Raw genomic sequence first — 19,168 nt, 5'->3', positions numbered from 1 at the left:
CTTTACATTGCGAGCAACTCTCTCTGCCTGTCATGTTCACCAGTTACTATGTAATAGTAGCTATAATTGTGTCCAGAAGTTAGTTTGATTTATTTAGCTTTCACTCCTTTCTTTGCATACAGATTATCTTATCATGAAGCGGTAGCGGTACTAAATAGCAACCGGTAAAGGTATCATTACAGTGACCTAATGCTAGAATATATGTATTATTAAAAATAAAATCAATACTTTGAAATGACTTATCCATGAACGATGAAATATTCTAATCTCTTCCTCACTCTAACATTTCAAAATTCTCTTTTCTCCTCTTGCCTGTACCGGTTATAGTACAAATTTCACTTATATTAGGGCTACTGACTTCAGAAAAATTTTTAGATCCTTAAGTGGATGTCTATATTTGTAGGCTGATGCGACGAATGAAAATTTGCACCAAGACTTGGATTACTACACGCGTGTGCTAATCGCTACCTCGAACCTGTGATTTGCAAAGCTGTATGGACTGCACTAACAAACCGCCCTCCTCACTCCTAAAGTGTCAGTGCGAATCTGGATTACGGAGAGAAGTGTGCTAAGGTAGTCCGTTCTGTTGTACAAATCCAGTCTCAATACAGGGTACCGTTTAGCGCATCTGCCAAATGAGCAAACGAATAACAAATACCTGGATAAATATAAAATTGCTCAAAAACCACGTTTCACTTTTAGTTGTTTGGAAGATAAACCTTCAGCAACAGAAGACTGTTTTTATTTAAATAGAAGAATTTTTTTCAGGAGATATAGTTCCTTTCCTCCATGATGGTCACAACATATGTTTCTCTTCTTGTGAGAAGAAACACATTCTACTCACGCGGGAGTATTACATGCCTAATTTAGTTCCCATTTATCTTTACTGAAGGAATTTGATTATTTTCTGAAGTCGGAAGAATCACAGCATTCTATTTATTTCTTCTCTTCAATACACCGTTTCACTATCGGAACATGCACGTACCTATCAAAGGCACTAAAACCTGGCTGATGGAGGCAACTTTTTGAAAGGTATGATTCTGCCTTTTGTTCCAGAAGGTACCGGGTTCCAATCCCGAATGACCCATGCGTTTTGTAAGAAAAAATGATGTAAATGTAGCAAACAAAACAAACATAAAAATGAAAGGAAACGTGAGTGGGAGTCTTGGGTTGGAATCCTGGTCTTTGTACAGATTTTTATTTGTCTCTTCAGTCTGCATATGTACATCATCGATGCTTCACACTTGAAAGGGTCTGTGGAACCATTTCATTTCACTTACTCAAATGGATATTCAGTACTATCACATACGTAGTTTAAAGAATTGTTCCTCACTTCCTGATCCAATTACCCAGCACCATCTGGCATGATTTGATTACATTGCACTATCCGTCTCTTTCTTCTGTTAACTATTCTTTCATATTGTATTTTCAATATACGCTCGAGTCCGTTTAACAAAGAATTTACCTCCTCTGTCATGTCTGGAAAAATTTTAAAGTTATCAGTATAGTTTAAATTTGTATTAGTTTCTGACTTAACTGTAATTACGTTTCCAGATTTTCATTAGTTTCAATCACTGCTTCCTCAATAAAATGAAGGTTAGGCCACAGGCCCAGCTGTTTGCATTTTGGTCTTTAAAGTACTTTGTCTATTACAACTCGCAGCCGTTCACGATTCTGTTAATTAATGTAATGAATTCCCTTGTCGGTTGATCTGTACTCTCACTGGCTTTGTGACTGTACACCACATGATGTACATTCCGATGCACGTGAGAGGTTGCATTGATCTGGGAAAGTAGAAGTTGCATAAAAGATATGGAGAAGTACACAGTAGAGTATATATGCATCCAATTGTAGATACAGGGAATAAAAGGGTTCGCTTAAGGAAATTCTCGACAGTGCCGAATCGAAATAGAGACATTTTCATGAAAAGTAGAGGACATTCAAGAAACAATGAAGTCAACGGCGAAAATCTGACTCTATTTAGGAGACAGTGTATTGGAATATTAGAACAATCTCAACTGGTTCAACTTCGAACTACACTCCTGGAAATTGAAATAAGAACACCGTGAATTCATTGTCCCAGGAAGGGGAAACTTTATTGACACATTCCTGGGGTCAGATACATCACATGATCACACTGACAGAACCACAGGCACATAGACACAGGCAACAGAGCATGCACAATGTCGGCACTAGTACAGTGTATATCCACCTTTCGCAGCAATGCAGGCTGCTATTCTCCCATGGAGACGATCGTAGAGATGCTGGATGTAGTCCTGTGGAACGGCTTGCCATGCCATTTCCACCTGGCGCCTCAGTTGGACCAGCGTTCGTGCTGGACGTGCAGACCGCGTGAGACGACGCTTCATCCAGTCCCAAACATACTCAATGGGGGACAGATCCGGAGATCTTGCTGGCCAGGGTAGTTGACTTACACCTTCTAGAGCACGTTGGGTTGCACGGGATACATGCGGACGTGCATTGTCCTGTTGGAACAGCAAGTTCCCTTGCCGGTCTAGGAATGGTAGAACGATGGGTTCGATGACGGTTTGGATGTACCGTGCACTATTCAGTGTCCCCTCGACGATCACCAGTGGTGTACGGCCAGTGTAGGAGATCGCTCCCCACACCATGATGCCGGGTGTTGGCCCTGTGTGCCTCGGTCGTATGCAGTCCTGATTGTGGCGCTCACCTGCACGGCGCCAAACACGCATACGACCATCATTGGCACCAAGGCAGAAGCGACTCTCATCGCTGAAGACGACACGTCTCCATTCGTCCCTCCGTTCACGCCTGTCGCGACACCACTGGAGGCGGGCTGCACAATGTTGGGGCGTGAGCAGAAGACGGCCTAACGGTGTGCGGGACCGTAGCCCAGCTTCATGGAGACGGTTGCGAATGGTCCTCGCCGATACCCCAGGAGCAACAGTGTCCCTAATTTGCTGGGAAGTGGCGGTGCGGTCCCCTACGGCACTGCGTAGGATCCTACGGTCTTGGCGTGAATCCGTGCGTCGCTGCGGTCCGGTCCCAGGTCGACGGGCACGTGCACCTTCCGCCGACCACTGGCGACAACATCGATGTACTGTGGAGACCTCACGCCCCACGTGTTGAGCAATTCGGCGGTACGTCCACCCGGCCTCCCGCATGCCCACTATACGCCCTCGCTCAAAGTCCGTCAACTGCACATACGGTTCACGTCCACGCTGTCGCGGCATGCTACCAGTGTTAAAGACTGCGATGGAGCTCCGTATGCCACGGCAAACTGGCTGACACTGACGGCGGCGGTGCACAAATGCTGCGCAGCTAGCGCCATTCGACGGCCAACACCGCGGTTCCTGGTGTGTCCGCTGTGCCGTGCGTGTGATCATTGCTTGTACAGCCCTCTCGCAGTGTCCGGAGCAAGTATGGTGGGTCTGACACACCGGTGTCAATGTGTTCTTTTTTCCATTTCCAGGAGTGTATTATGTGTATATCGTGAAACTCTCCTTGATTAATTCAAGGATGCCGCTTTTGAACTGAATCTGCATTTCTTCTTCAGGTTGTTATGAACTGCTCTCATCACACTGTGATAGTGAAGTCAGGTGGGTAGTATCTTACATGGAGCCAACAAGTTAACTATTATTTCCATGCTTGTCGATTACTAGAGTTGGAGGACTTGAAATCTGCTACTTTATTAAATGAACAGTTGCTTTTGCCCACATATCCCTACAAAATCAGAGCGATCTCTATGGCTATTCTCGATTTGCAGTTAGTGAATTATGTTCTATTTTACTAAGCCAGTACAAAATTAAAAGCAAATGAAGAGCTGACGCCATATCACCAGTCGCATCGCTTCGTTAGAAATAACCACACAAGATGAGTGTCCTTCTCGGTAACAGCTAAATTGGATATCACAAAAAAGATTTCAGTTTTGAACGTTCTGGGAACGTAGAAAGATGGAATCATTTTGAAATCACTGTCGACAGCAGTCAATAATTTGAGCGAATGAAGAGGTAGTTGTGTTTCACATGAACATTTTCTGAATCAGTGTTGGCTGTAAGTAAGTAAACCGTTTACTTCGAGGAAATTTATAATGTTGAAACACAATGTACGTTCCAAATTCCTGCTGCAAATCGTCGAAACTCTTCCATTTGGTGTGGAAGATGTGTGAGATAAGTGGAATACGCTTCGGCTTTAAGAAGAATGTGTATCCGTATTCCAAAGAGAGCAGTTGCGGACAGGTGTGAAAGTTACCGAACGATTAGTTTCATTAGTCATGGTTGTTCAGAAAAGAATAGAAAAACTGGTAGAAGCAGACCTCTGGGAAGATCAGTTTGGGTTCCGGAGAAAAGTAGGAACATGCGTGGCAATACTGACCCTATGACTTATCTTAGAAGATAGGATACGGAAAGACAAACCTATATTTACACATTTATGGCTTGGAGACAGCTTTTGACAATGTTCACGGGAATACTATCTTTGAAATTCTGAAGGTTGTAGTGGTAAAATACAGGGAACGCAATGACAAATGATTTAAAATAGATAATGTTCGTACAAATAAAACTCACATGTATTTTTCGTGTCTCATTAAACCAAGTAATAAAATGATTTATTTGCTTGCTTTTACTTTTATTGTTCCGCTGTTGATGTGGTGATGTTGTCGCAATGGCCGTTGGCGTATGTAGAAAATGAGACGGCACCTACGATAAAGGAGCCTTGTATCTCTGTAAAATATCATTGCAGGTGTAAATTCGGTGTGATCTTCTGATTGCAAAAGAAATGCTGTTTGAGCAGCGCCTGTGAAACAATATATATCACATGCTATTTTGAACACCATCGTCCAACACCACAAGCATCAAAACCTACATGGATCCCTAAAGGTAAGTTTCTGAAAGTTTTGTCACATAAAAAAGCATTCCTTTTACATCCCAATACATTGCCATTAGAGTGATTTATTCCCGAAACTAAAAAGACCCGTTTCACTCTGTATTTTACAGAGTGTGTTACAGACAGCCCCGTAACGCACAGTGGTGCCCATCCACCCTTTGAGTCCAGTGTGGCGGCTACCCGCTGTGCATGCACGTGTGAGGCGGGCAGCGAGCACGCACGGGGCGGCACAATACGGATCGCGTGCCGAGCCCCAAATCTGTGCCGCACACTGTGCGCAGCGCACGCCAGGCCGCGCCGCTTATCTCTGCCGGCACAGATACTGTGTAGACCTCCGTCAACAAGTGTACCCGACTGCGAGCGCAGATAGGCCAGCCCGCCATATGTCTCTGTCGCTGTTCCCTCCGTCTCCCAGGCGGTACCTCTCACCTCATGGCACTTTTCTGTCGCGTTCTCTCTGTCACACAAACACGTACACACACACACACACATACACACACACAAGTTGCGTTCATCGGTTCATTACAAATTTTGTTGAAGAGCAATTAGAATATAAAATTTAAAAAGATAGTCCTGATATATTTTGTTAAATGATATCTCTAGCAGCAAGAAAAATAAAATGGAATAGAAAAACGTCTGACGCACCCCGTTTGGCGCTCATGGTTTCGAGCATCATTCAAACACATGTCAAATATTTCTCTAAGACATTTTGTTACTTAATTCTAGACGAATCATTTTACAAAAAATGTAATCGAATTTGTTTCAATTCTTTTAATTTTTAATTGTCGTACTCAAAGCATGATTATTGACACGTCGTTTGCTTTCCTAGGGTCTTCTGCTCACGAAATGTCCGGAATTTAGTACTTGATTCAATTAATCACACCACCATTGTATCGTTTTATCCGCAAAATATCAAAATATCTACCCTTTGAAAAGATACATCTTTCTCGAATGTGCTCAGGTATCTGTTCGTGTTCTATTGCCGTAATACCCACTTTCATAATACACTTCATTTGCCTTTCTCGTGCCTCCTCTTCTGGAAGTGTCGTAATGTAGTATATTATTCGAAAGAATCCATTTTAGAATTCAAATATCCTGGAAACACAATATTTCCAGGCAAAATGGCTGTGAGCTGTTGAACTGTCTTACATCTTATTTGCCTCCCAAGCACCTTCTGCTCTCGTAATGTCCTAAATTTAGAACCTGATTCGAAGAAAGTTTTTTTTGACAGTTAAATATCATACCAATATATTATTTATTGGGTAAAGTAGCAACACTTTGAAGATAGACACTTAATTTTTAAAGATATCAGCAGCTGTTCGTGAAATTTTTAAGCATTCCCTAAGAAGGCTAGTGAACCGGTCTTTAATTGTCCTGATTACTTTCAATTGGTTTAACACTTTTTCTTGCATAGTTGGATTACAGGCTGGTTAGTTTTATACACAAGTCATCCATTTCCAACTTCTCATTTGGCTATGAATATTTCGTCAAAAACTCACTGTGTAATTTTCCCTCAAATCATTAACTTTTTATTAATTTGCATGTTTACTTTAAAGTAATTCAAATCTTGTTTACGACACTAGACTTCACATTTGTCAGTTTGGTACCCCCATTGGTCCATTTATAATTCTTCGTTTGCTTGTGAAAATTTTGACAAATTATCATAGTGTAATTTTAATTGAGGCTTTCTTTCGCACTGTTCAGACATTTGGCCAGAAACATATATGAGATCTGTCGCACAGCTTTAATAATTCACCACTAAACTGCATCTGGATGAACAAAGACAATTTTCACACTTGTCTTTGCGTGTGCCTGATGTAGATCTGTACTCTGTGAACCACTGTGATACTAATTAAGGAAATGTTACTTGTTTTAAACATATATTAGTAGCCTATATCAGATGTACACAGGTAACACTATCTACAGGCAGCCAACTTCTTTGTCATAGGGGTAGTAAATTATTTACACAAACCTTCCTAGTGAATCAGTCTGTCTATCAGTTAAAATCGTCAAAATTCCTGCTGTTCTATCTGAGACCAACTGTCTCATACAGGCAGAAATACGTGATGATGTTATTTACTTTAGTAATATGTGTAGATTATGATCTGTGAAATGTTAAATCGAAAGACAGCCTTCATTTCATGTACATATTATTTTCTAAATGTTTATACAATGGGCTACCTTTTCAATAAGCCCCTAAAACTGGCTTAGATGTAATAAGAGCAAGTATTAACAGTATTTTCGTTGTATGAGTCTTTGTTTTCTAGGCTTGTTATTATTTTTAAAATGCTGTGAGAACCGAAACCCTTGGCATCAATTCAATAAATTAGATTAACAAGCTGTCATATAAAATCCTATAGATCACAGGCTTAAAAGGGCGATATACTGGTTTATTGGTGATTTTTAGTGCCTCCACAGTGATATGGTGTGACCATGTTAATGAATAGAGCAAAAGTATAATGAGCACAATGTGGTGAAAGTATCTGCTGGCGTTTTTTCATGAACAGGAAGAGCCTCTGAAAATTACCAAGGAACATAAAACACCCATGTGCCTTTAAATGACAACAAACAAAATTCGTCTTAACGAATGTTACGTGCTCTTGTGATGAAAGATTGTTAGTCATCAAAGAAGGCTCAGGGTGAACACTTCAGTCCCCTTCAGACTATATGCTAATAAATGATTCAACCAAGGTCGCCAATGTTGGAAATTCTTCATATAATTATATAAATTGTACATGTGTTGAAGCATATTAATTTGTAATACAAGTCATTTATTTGATGCAAAGGATGAAAATGAAACGAAAAGCCGAGATTTGAGATAGGAAGTGACTAACAGAAAAGTAAGTCGAATATTTAACGGTTTCCTTCGACAAATATGTCATGTGTTATCAGACCTGTTTTAATATCATGTTTTCGACACTACTATGCTTAGATTTGATTATTGTTATATGATTTATAAAGTACTTAGTCGTTGGAGAAGAAATTATTTTCCAATGTTTTACATATTTTAAAAACATAAATGTATCCTTGTTTTCATATGTATTTTAATTACATGTTTTGTATACTTTTGTCTACAAATTAGGTAAACCATATCCAATGTCGACTGTTACGTCATATTTGTTATACTTTGCTTTCACAACAACTTTAATCACACGTTTTTGATTCTGCTGAGTGTTAAATATCTTGAGATATTTTATGGAACTTATGTGAGTTAATACAACTATTTTATATTATACCTAAAACTAATACAAACTCTTTAGACTGTTTGTACTAATGAAAAACTTATAAAGTGGCACTAAATACTCAAAATAATACTGTTATGCACTGTAGGGGCAGAAGATTTGTTGTGATCAAAACATGTAGGTAAGTGAAAATATTAGCTATCTGAAGATGGGCATGGTAGCCTGTAACCTCCTATTGTAGCGAAATAAGATATTTTAAGTATTTATGGCTGGCTGCGTCATTCACCAAATGTTTGTGATCATTCTTTAAGCAGTTCAGTAATTCTTACGATTATACCTTAAAGGTACTTTCTTTGTATTTTTGGTTATGAACCAGATTTGTAGCTTTTGTGTGTCAAGAATACCAGTATATTTGTATAGTGGTTACCATTAACTGCATTCCACTGAGATTCACAAGGCAGAGAATAACTTTGCCATTATGAAGTTAGTATTAACTAGGATTAATATGGTGGAAGACTGGAATATAGTATAAACAATTCGCTTTTGGAAGCACGGCTCTTACGAATGTCTGGGCTCCTCATTGAGATTTTGTGTTATTCCCATCCATTGCTTAAGGTAAATGCCGTGACAGTTCCATCAGAAATGACACCTCATCTTTCCTTCCCCACTTTTCCCCAATCCACTTCTGTGTTCTGTCTCATGTGAAGTCAGGTTCTATTTGATATTAAATTTAAATCTTCTTTTTCTCCTATTTGGATTCAGCAAAGTTTCCGTTTGAGGACAAATGTGTGTTTAACTCGGTGAAGCAGTAGTCGTTGTTCAACATAGTAGCATTCATCCAGTATGTTCCCAAATGACGTTGTTTTAAAAGTCATGCGTGTTGCAGACTTCTGGGTAGCTATTACTAACCAATTAATTGTCAGGATAAGCTCACTAATGCTTGTTACTACTTAGTACTTGTTAAGCGGAGGAGTAACGATTTAATAAATAATTTTTCTGTACTTAACTCACAGAGCATTTAGAGATGGTAACGAGCTATTCGACACAATGAAATCTATGGATAAGCATTTTCCTCGGATCACATTGTTTTGAAATTTACGACTATAACAGGCCTTATGGTAGCAGTTGCTTCTCATTTAGGTGTCAGATTATTCTCGCTACAGCCTGTTGACAACGAGGTTAAGTAGAGAAAAAAAACGACGAGTTAATAAATAATTTATGTGTATTTAACTCATTTACTGTTTCGAGACGATAATGAGCGTTTAAAGAGCGTCGGAAAATTTTAATTGGATGATGATGTTGCACCAAATAAACGAAGTTCTATTGTTATTTCGTTAAATCGAGATAATGCGAAAAATGTGTGACCTCTGTTGTGTATTTCACGTGTCACATGGAGCAATGGGCTCATAAAGCGGAACGTAACGTCTCATTCTCTATGAAGCGGCGTCGGTCTTACGAACACACAGAAAGAGTTCCTATTGCTTTAAGTGATACGTGTAGTACAGACTGTCAAACCTTAACAACCGCAGTGTCGTATTAACGTACATATTTGGTAAATATTGTAAGATCCAACAGAGCATAGAAAGATATCTATAAACATCAGCTATATCTGCAGTCGTCATTCCCATTGCGAGGGATTCACTTGTACGTGGACAATATTTTTTATAGACAATAAAAATTTCTTATATCCTTTCCTAATACCTTATGTTTGCAAAACGCCTAGTCTCACTCCACTACAAAGGTACAGTAGGTACTGGCACCATATTTACCAACACCCAAAGTTGGTTGTCCTCGGTACATTAGTACTGAGATGTTCATCATCATGACTACATTTGAAACTGAAGATTTTGCATCGATCCTTATAGATATACTTTACTCATAGCATCACATGTTATCCACCCTTATCGCAACATGAATTTATAACATTTTGTATATGACATGACCATGTTTTACACATACTACTTATGCACCAGAGCACCAGCTTGCTCAAGAGCTCAATTATTTTTAGTGTCTTTAGTGTAATATTATAATGATTATGTAATATGTATTATTCGTATTGTAAATACTGATGTAAACATTTGCCCTACATTTGGTGTCCATTGCACATCGAAACTATATGGAAAATTTAACAATCCCACTTGAAGGTTATATGTGAGGGGTACACTTGCACTTGGAGCCCGATTTTCTAACGTATTTCATGAAAGATGATACGAAATGGTTATCACACGTAGAAGTGATTGAATCTTTGACACCACTCAACCAAAGTTGTTGCCTGAGGGGCCGAATCGATTGTAAGTAGGGGCGCGCGAAGTGCAATAACAGTAGGAGTGACCATTTCACTCTGTTCTAGGTAGGATGTAAGATTTAAAGCTAGTGGCTAGCTGTGAGAATTTAGCTGTTGGCCTGTGGACGCAGCGGAAAACAGTTTTGTGAGGTAATGAAATTTTCTATATTTAATTTTAAATATGCAGCAGTGCAATGTCCATCTTGCTAATTTTACCGTACTGACCCTTAAATTTAGGAACCAAGTATTTGCCATCAGATTTAATGTATGGGATGATTAGGTATACCCGATTTGTAATATTTTGTGTGTTTTGTTATCCTGATACAGATGAGTTAATTTTGGAATCCATTTGCTAAAGAATATTAGACTTAGCGACATGTAACTATCCAACTATTGTTAACGACGTCGGTAGGTGAGAATTGTAGAACAGTTGAAAAGTTCACTGATTTTGAAGTTAACCTAAAACGTTTCATATCAAAAGGAGAAACTTTATTTTGAATAGAACTTTTTAACTAAGGAATTCGGTCTTTGCGTATCCATTTATCATTACCTCATCCTCTTCCATGTCATGTTTGTTTAAATCCAATGAGTATTTTTTTAAAGAAATGATTTCTTTATCAGAGTCAAAAAACATTTAATGTGGCCGAATAAGAAAAGTATTAATGTCTGTAACAGTTTCAATGCAGGCAGTATTGCCCATCTTTGAGCTAATATCCAAAATTATCACTGAATATGTGCAAGATTATTCATTTATCAACTAATCTACTGACATTATTTGCGAGAAGCTGTATTACGGCCGGCATTAAACTTCGCTGAGTCAAGATAGAATATTTTGTATGCCTACAGGGGAGTGTACAGAATCCCAAGATTACATCTGTTGCAACTCAGGAGCAAAGAAAAAGGTATTTCATTGCTTATTTGCAAAGGGAATTTTATCAGTTTATTGCACAGGGCCATAGAACTCGGTGCTGTGATCATCACAATATGGATGTACTGAGAACAACCTATTTCAGGTGTTGGTAAATATGGTGCCAGGCACCAGTTATACCTTCGTACTGGAATAAGCCAATGATGACTTGTTTAGGTGTTCCTGGACACTGGACAAAACCACTATGGCTAATGATCAGATGTGAGACTGCAAAGACTTGGACTTTATAATAAAGCCACATCTACATGGTTTTAAGTTTCAGCCATGCAACAAACTTTTCTTGATCATTTTCTCAATATTTTCTCCACAACTAGGGATTTTTTAATCTATTTTGTCAAACAACGTCATGTAACAATCCAAGAGCCCTTAATTACGCCAGTCAGTAAGAATTGAAGAACAATTGAGAAGTTCACTGATTTTGAAGTTAATGTAAAATGTTTCATATTAGATTTTGTGAAGGAGAGACTTCATTTTGAATGCTGTTTTCAAACTGAACCATTCGGTCTTAGCATATCCTGTTATCAGTACCTCATGATATACCATATCGTGAAATATTATATGTATGTAGCTGTTTTACGGCCGGCATTGCCCTTTACTGAATCAAGATTGAATATTTTTTATGCGTACTGTGGAGAGAACAGAATACCAAGATTACATCTGTGGCTACTCAAGAGCTAAGGAAAATATATTTCATTGTTTATTTGCATAGAGAAATTTGTCAGTTTATTGCACAGGGCCATAGAACTCGGTGCTCAGGAAGCAGAGTAAATTTCAGAGGGATGAAATTCAATATAGGTATTACATACTGGTTTTCCAGACTAAGTCGTTTAATTTTCCTTTGGATTGCAGTAAACTGATTAAGCATACCATTTGCTCAATACCACATCACACAGTAACTTTCCGGAAGACAGACATTACGCATTATAATATTTATGTTAAAGAATTAAAGAACGTTGCACTTGGCGATAGAGAAGCTCTTTGTCGGATCAGGATAGTAATTTTACCAGTAAGATGACACAGTCTAGTAGTATCTAGTGCAAAGTGGTGTATGAAACGGCGAAAAAATTAGTCAAACCGAGGAAGCTGCGATTTTTTATTTTTTATTTTTTTTAAGGCGGAATTGCAGTGTCACGGATGGCTTGTAGTTTTTCGACATTTGACGTATTGCCAATAGCCGAAATTACGTGAACTAGAAATTTAATGGGAATCTTGCCAAAATGAGAGTTACTGAGGTTCACGGTAACACCTTCTGTAAGAAAAGTTTGCAAAAGCATGCAAATAACAGAATTATGCTCCGACCAAGAGGCTTCTGCAATTAGAATGTCGTCAATGTAAGTAGAGATTCTGTCTTAAGTCATGTGGAAGAATAGTATTCATCGCACAGATAACAGGAGCAGAGCCAATTTTTAAACCAAAAGGCTATTTACAAGATTGGTAGCAGTTCCCGAAACAAAGGAAAGCAGTGTATTTTCGGCAATTAGGATGCCGTTGAATTTTCCAGAATCCAGATTTTAGGTCCAAAGTGGAAAATTTGACGTTCCATGAAATTTTTGTAAGGGCTCTTCCAGCGTTTGCAGACGATCGGTTTCAGTAATGATGATTTTGTTGATCTGACGTAATTCCAACACAAGACGAAGAGAGCCATCTTTCTTGTTAACAACGTGAAGAGGTTTAATATATTGACTAACGGCTAGTTCAATGATACCTTGGTCTAACATAGCCTGAAGTTCCTTCTTGACTTTATCTCTCTAGATGAACGGCATGGAAAAATGTTTCGCCTTGAAGGTATCATGCGTATTTACTTGAAATTCATATTCAAAACTGGACATGGTCCAAAACTGGTACATTTTCAAATACTTCAGAGTGCTGTAAAAGAATTTCCTGCAACTGTTGGCGCTCTTCGTCGGTCGGTGCTTTTTACTCATTCACGTTACTGTTCAACGTCTGCGCAATGTCATAATCTACTTCCCCATGGATATTGTTACTATGGAAATACATGCCGGTAAAGAATGTTGTATGGCAATTAGTATTCTTAGATTTTTGAATGATCTTTACTCTGTTAATGTCTATCCCTCTAGCTGACAAAGTGTACTGAAAGGTGGCAGATAGTTGATGCGTATCGGATTTCACTATAAGCAAAGACTGCTTGAAATTGATAACAGCGTCATGTTCGACAAGGGAATCCATACCAAGGATTACGTCGGTTGTTAAGAGAGGAACGATCCTGAAATTAGCGTGAAATGTGTTCAGCAAGTATAAAAGATATGTGGGTTTGCAGTGTCACGTATACTCCCTTGTTAGAGACTGGGACTCGAACTTTCGTCTTACCAAGTGGAAAGGTAGGACAGAATTGTCAACGTTACATTTTTGGTATGCAGGTTCATTTAGAACTGTTAGTGGGGAACCACAGTCGATCACTGTAGAAAATTAATACGAACCAATTTTAATTTCAACTATGGGATGAGAAATATTCTTTTGAGTTTGTTGTCTCTCTTGTAATAATGTGCCCCTAATGTCACCGAAGTTTATGACGTTTTGCTGAACGGTCTTATGAGTAGAAGAATCGCCTTGCACGTTTTCCGATTCAGCAGCGTCGCTAGTCTCTAGTCATGCATTACTAGTGGGCTGATTGGTGTCAGAAAATTGCTGTGATGGTTCAATTATATGTACTGTACGGTTGTTTTGATCTGCAGAATGCCGCGGTGCGTGGAAACTAACATTAGGTCCATTAAGAATGAACTGAGACTGCTAGGGCTGATTGTGATGAAAGTTACTGTAGCCAAAATTACACTTAATTGTTGATTATTCCCTTCATGCTTGTGGTGAAAATTTCTTTGCTGTTGATCTTTTCGATGTGACTATGACCAATGGTTTTTGTGGGAGAAGTTATTCCCTTGCGGTTGCGTAAAAGTACTGGACTGGGCTAAACTGGTAAAGCTGGATGATGGCACATTGACCTTCGGTTCTGCTCGTCTACCGTACTGTTGGATATTTCCGGGCTGCTTAGGCTGCGGCTGCGGCAAGAATTGCGACTGGAAAATGTGATTGTTGACGTCGAAATTCTGATATAGTTGCAGCTGTTGAATGTACTGGTTGTCAAAATGTTGTCTCTTATTAAAATGTTCATGAAAATCGTTATCGGAACCAAATCTTTTACTTCTCTTGCTATGGAATGGGCGGGATTGCTCGTTGTAAACGAATGAGTTGTTACCTTGATAGCTGTTATTAACGTTTTCATTGAGAAATGCGTAGTCCGATTGCTCAATTTCTAATAATTGTATTAAGTCCGGGAAAGCTGAAATGCTTTCCTTTTGCCGTCCGGTGAGAACGGAAATTCGGAATGAATGCGGAAGTTTTGAGATGCATAATTGTATGAGCGTAGGTCAGAAAACAAAGCTCAGTGTTCAGGAAGTTGTAGAGTGTACATACAATTTCACAATACATTCACAATAAATGTTCAAAAATGTCTCTACTGAGTTCAATGCATTTAACTGCACATGTAACAGCTGATTTTGTTGCTTGTTAGAGTTTCACAGGGTTGTTTTTAATTTTGCCTTTTGCGTTTATAATGTTATCAAGTAATGCCACACGTGTATTGACATTTTCCTCATAAACTATGTCTTTCATCCATCCCCATACACAAAAATCCGTTGCTGATAAATCGGGCGATGTGGGTAGCCACAAACGAGTGGCACCAGGACCAGTCCATTTCTGGTGAAAATGTAATCTACAACCAGGACAGTTACTACGTGGTTTCAGTTAAATATGCTTTAGTTATTATGTTCTTTCACTGAACAGTACAGGAAACTGACTCGTTTCAAGGTCAGGAAACGACTGAAACAACTCACTAACTGTTGCCAACAATGACATAAACGTTTCTACATTCTTAGTGGAAAGTAAAAAATTTACTTGCATTATAATATTCACTTCTTTGGATGTTCTGGAAAACTACTGTAGATACACGTCTGTCACATGTTTTTTAGGTTCATCAGATCAATAACAACAAAATAAATGGAAATCGTGCTTTACTTTAACCTCGTACTGTTTTGCGATGGCTTCGTATTAGCGAAGTTGCTGATTTCAGGCAAAATCTTTTATTAGCCATAACTCGGTAACTAAACATTTGAAGAGCTACGTTTGTATGAAATTTTTCTTTAGTTTTACATGTAGAACAGCATATTTAAATATTTGCATATCTTCGTGAATCACCGTGTATAATGGACGAAAATTAAACACAGAAAATAGCGTAAAGGAAGCTGTAATGCTGAAGCATCGTTAAATGACCCTTTTACCACTATTTTGTAAATGCAGTTCTCTGTTTGGATCACATTAAGGTGTACACGTCGGGACCTTCAAATAATTTACTCGTCATTGCCAACAAACCGAACAAATACAAAAGGAGTAGCTTTGTCTCCCACAACCAGAAGCACAAAAGAAAAAACTGAATTAGAATAACTCTTAAGATTTCAATAATTTTCTCACTGTGTTTCACGAAAGAGGAAGTTCTGACAACAGAAACTGATTACGCTGATTGTGGTATTAATACACTCCTGGAAATGGAAAAAAGAACACATTGACACCGGTGTGTCAGACCCACCATACTTGCTCCGGACACTGCGAGAGGGCTGTACAAGCAATGATCACTCGCACGGCACAGCGGACACACCAGGAACCGCGGTGTTGGCCGTCGAATGGCGCTAGCTGCGCAGCATTTGTGCACCGCCGCCGTCAGTATCAGCCAGTTTGCCGTGGCATACGGAGCTCCATCGCAGTCTTTAACACTGGTAGCATGCCGCGACAGCGTGGACGTGAACCGTATGTGCAGTTGACGGACTTTGAGCGAGGGCGTATAGTGGGCATGCGGGAGGCCGGGTGGACGTCCCGCCGAATTGCTCAACACGTGGGGCGTGAGGTCTCCACAGTACATCGATGTTGTCGCCAGTGGTCGGCGGAAGGTGCACGTGCCCGTCGACCTGGGACCGGACCGCAGCGACGCACGGATGCACGCCAAGACCGTAGGATCCTACGCAGTGCCGTAGGGCACCGCACCGCCACTTCCCAGCAAATTAGGGACACTGTTGCTCCTGGGGTATCGGCGAGGACCATTCGCAACCGTCTCCATGAAGCTGGGCTACGGTCCCGCACACCGTTAGGCCGTCTTCCGCTCACGCCCCAACATCGTGCAGCCCGCCTCCAGTGGTGTCGCGACAGGCGTGAATGGAGGGACGAATGGAGACGTGTCGTCTTCAGCGATAAGAGTCGCTTCTGCCTTGGTGCCAATGATGGTCGTATGCGTGTTTGGCGCCGTGCAGGTGAGCGCCACAATCGGGACTGCATACGACCGAGGCACACAGGGCCAACACCCGGCATCATGGTGTGGGGAGCGATCTCCTACACTGGCCGTACACCACTGGTGATCGTCGAGGGGACACTGAATAGTGCACGGTACATCCAAACTGTCATCGAACCCATCGTTCTACCATTCCTAGACCGGCAAGGGAACTTGCTGTTCCAACAGGACAATGCACGTCCGCATGTATCCTGTGCCACCCAACGTGCTCTAGAAGGTGTAAGTCAACTACCCTGGCCAGCAAGATCTCCGGATCTGTCCACCATTGAGCATGTTTGGGACTGGATGAAGCGTCGTCTCACGCGGTCTGCACGTCCAGCACGAACGCTGGTCCAACTGAGGCGCCAGGTGGAAATGGCATGGCAAGCCGTTCCACAGGACTACATCCAGCATCTGTACGATCGTCTCCATGGGAGAATAGCAGCCTGCATTGCTGCAAAAGGTGGATATACACTGTATAGTGCCGACATTGTTCATGCTCTGTTGCCTGTGTCTATGTGCCTGTGGTTCTGTCAGTGTGATCATGTGATGTATCTGACCCCAGGAATGTGTCAATAAAGTTTCCCCTTCCTGGGACAATGAATTCACGGTGTTCTTATTTCAATTTCCAGGAGTGTATAACATCTATCACAAGGAAATGAGCAATAGTATATATCTCAAGATCGCCATTACGGCTATCGTCTGACAGTGACACAAACGGAAAACTTGACAATATAATACATCTGTACGTTCGTGGAACCACCTAGCTGACGTGCGTGAGTCACTCCATTGTAATGTCACATGCAACAGAAATCTCAAATATTAACAGGTACTATGCTTTGCGTTTTGGCATCACAATGTTGGTCTTTCAATTCAGTCCAACAATGTTCATAGGTGGTATTCTTTCATATATCTCACGTTTCGAATGAGATGCTTAACCTGTCAAAAGAGTTTTTTAATTTTTGCAGATAACTGACTGAGAGCAGAACAAATGAACAGGATTCTACATGGAGATTGAGAGCAGCAAGAGAGGCTTTTCCGAGAAGTATTTTTAGAACGAATGTTCATGTAAGTGATAGGAAGTATTATCTGAAAAGGTTTCTCTAGAGTGCTGCGTCATGTGGAAACGTACGCCAAAGATAAACAGTGCAATCACGACCAAGATAGCCTCATAAATGTGATGTTACGCAGTCTGAATGCCGTCTTCATGCAGCTCTTCCCTACTTCCACCTGGAACTACTAACTGTACTCACTCTGTAATTTTTACGCTCCTCTAACTTTCATTAGCAAATTTTCACTTTATAGCTCAGGATTTGTACTACCAAACTATCCAGTTCTGCCATAAAGCTTAAATGTACATCTGCATCTACACGTCCATGTACATATACATCTACATGATTAGTCTGCAGTTCACAACTAAGTGCCCGGATCGTCAATCGAACCACCTTCAAGGTATTTCACTACCATTCCACTATCGCACAGCACGCGGGAAACCCGAACACTTAATTTTTTCCCTGTAAGCCTTGTTCTCTCTTGTTTTATTGCAAAAGGCATTTCTTCCTCTCTAAATGTGCGCCAACGAAATATTTTCACATTCAGAGGAGAAAGTTGATGACCGAAATTTCATGAAAAGGTCCGGCCCTGAAGAAAAGCGCCTTTGTTTTAATGATTGGCTCCCCAGTTCGTGTATAATACCCGTGTCACATTTTCCCTGTTTCGCGATTATACAGAACCAGCTGCCATTCTTCGACTTTTTTTTATGTCCGCCGTCAGTTCCATCTCATGCGGGTCCTATGACGCGAAGCAGTACTTCATAAGAGGACGGACAAGCGTAGTATGTTCAATCACTTTAGTAGACCTGTTCCATCTTGTAGGTGTTCTGCCTATAAAACGCAGTCTTTGATTCACCTTTCCCACAACGTTTTGTTTGTTCCACTTTAATTTACTCGTAACAGCAATCCCTAAGTATTTAATAGAATTCACGGCCTTTAGATTTTTCGGGCTTGTCGTGTAACAGAAATTTAGCGGATTCCTTTTATCACTCGTCTAGATAACCTCGCACTTTTCATTATTCAGAGTCAATTGCCCATTTTGCACTACACAGATGTTTATTCTAAATCATTTTGGAACTAGGTTTGATCATGTGGTGACCTTACGAGGCGGTAAATGACAGCATTGTCTGCAAACAGTGTAAGAGGGCTGCTGAGATTGTCTTATGAAGCGCTTACGTAGATCAGGAACAGCAGAGGGTCTTTAACGCCTGCTTGTGGAAAGCCAGATATTACTTTAGTTTTACTCGATGACTTTCCGTCAGTTACAGACAGGAAATCACGAATACAGTGTCACAACTGCTGCTTTGTAGGCACGCAATTTCTTTAAAATTCCGTTGTGTGATACGGTATCTAAATCCTTCTTAAATCTAATAATATGGAATCAGTTGCCCTGTCGATGGCACTCATTACTTTTTGAGAATATAGAACTACCTGCGTCTCACAAGAACGATATTTTCTGTATCCGTGTTGGCTGTTTGTCAATAAATCCTTTTCTTCGGCGTGATTCTTAATGTCTGAACACATTTT

This window comes from Schistocerca nitens, chromosome 8 (assembly GCF_023898315.1).
Source record: "Schistocerca nitens isolate TAMUIC-IGC-003100 chromosome 8, iqSchNite1.1, whole genome shotgun sequence".
Classification (NCBI taxonomy): domain Eukaryota; kingdom Metazoa; phylum Arthropoda; class Insecta; order Orthoptera; family Acrididae; genus Schistocerca; species Schistocerca nitens.
The sequence above is the reverse complement of the archived record's forward strand: the minus strand, read 5'-3'. Positions refer to the sequence as shown.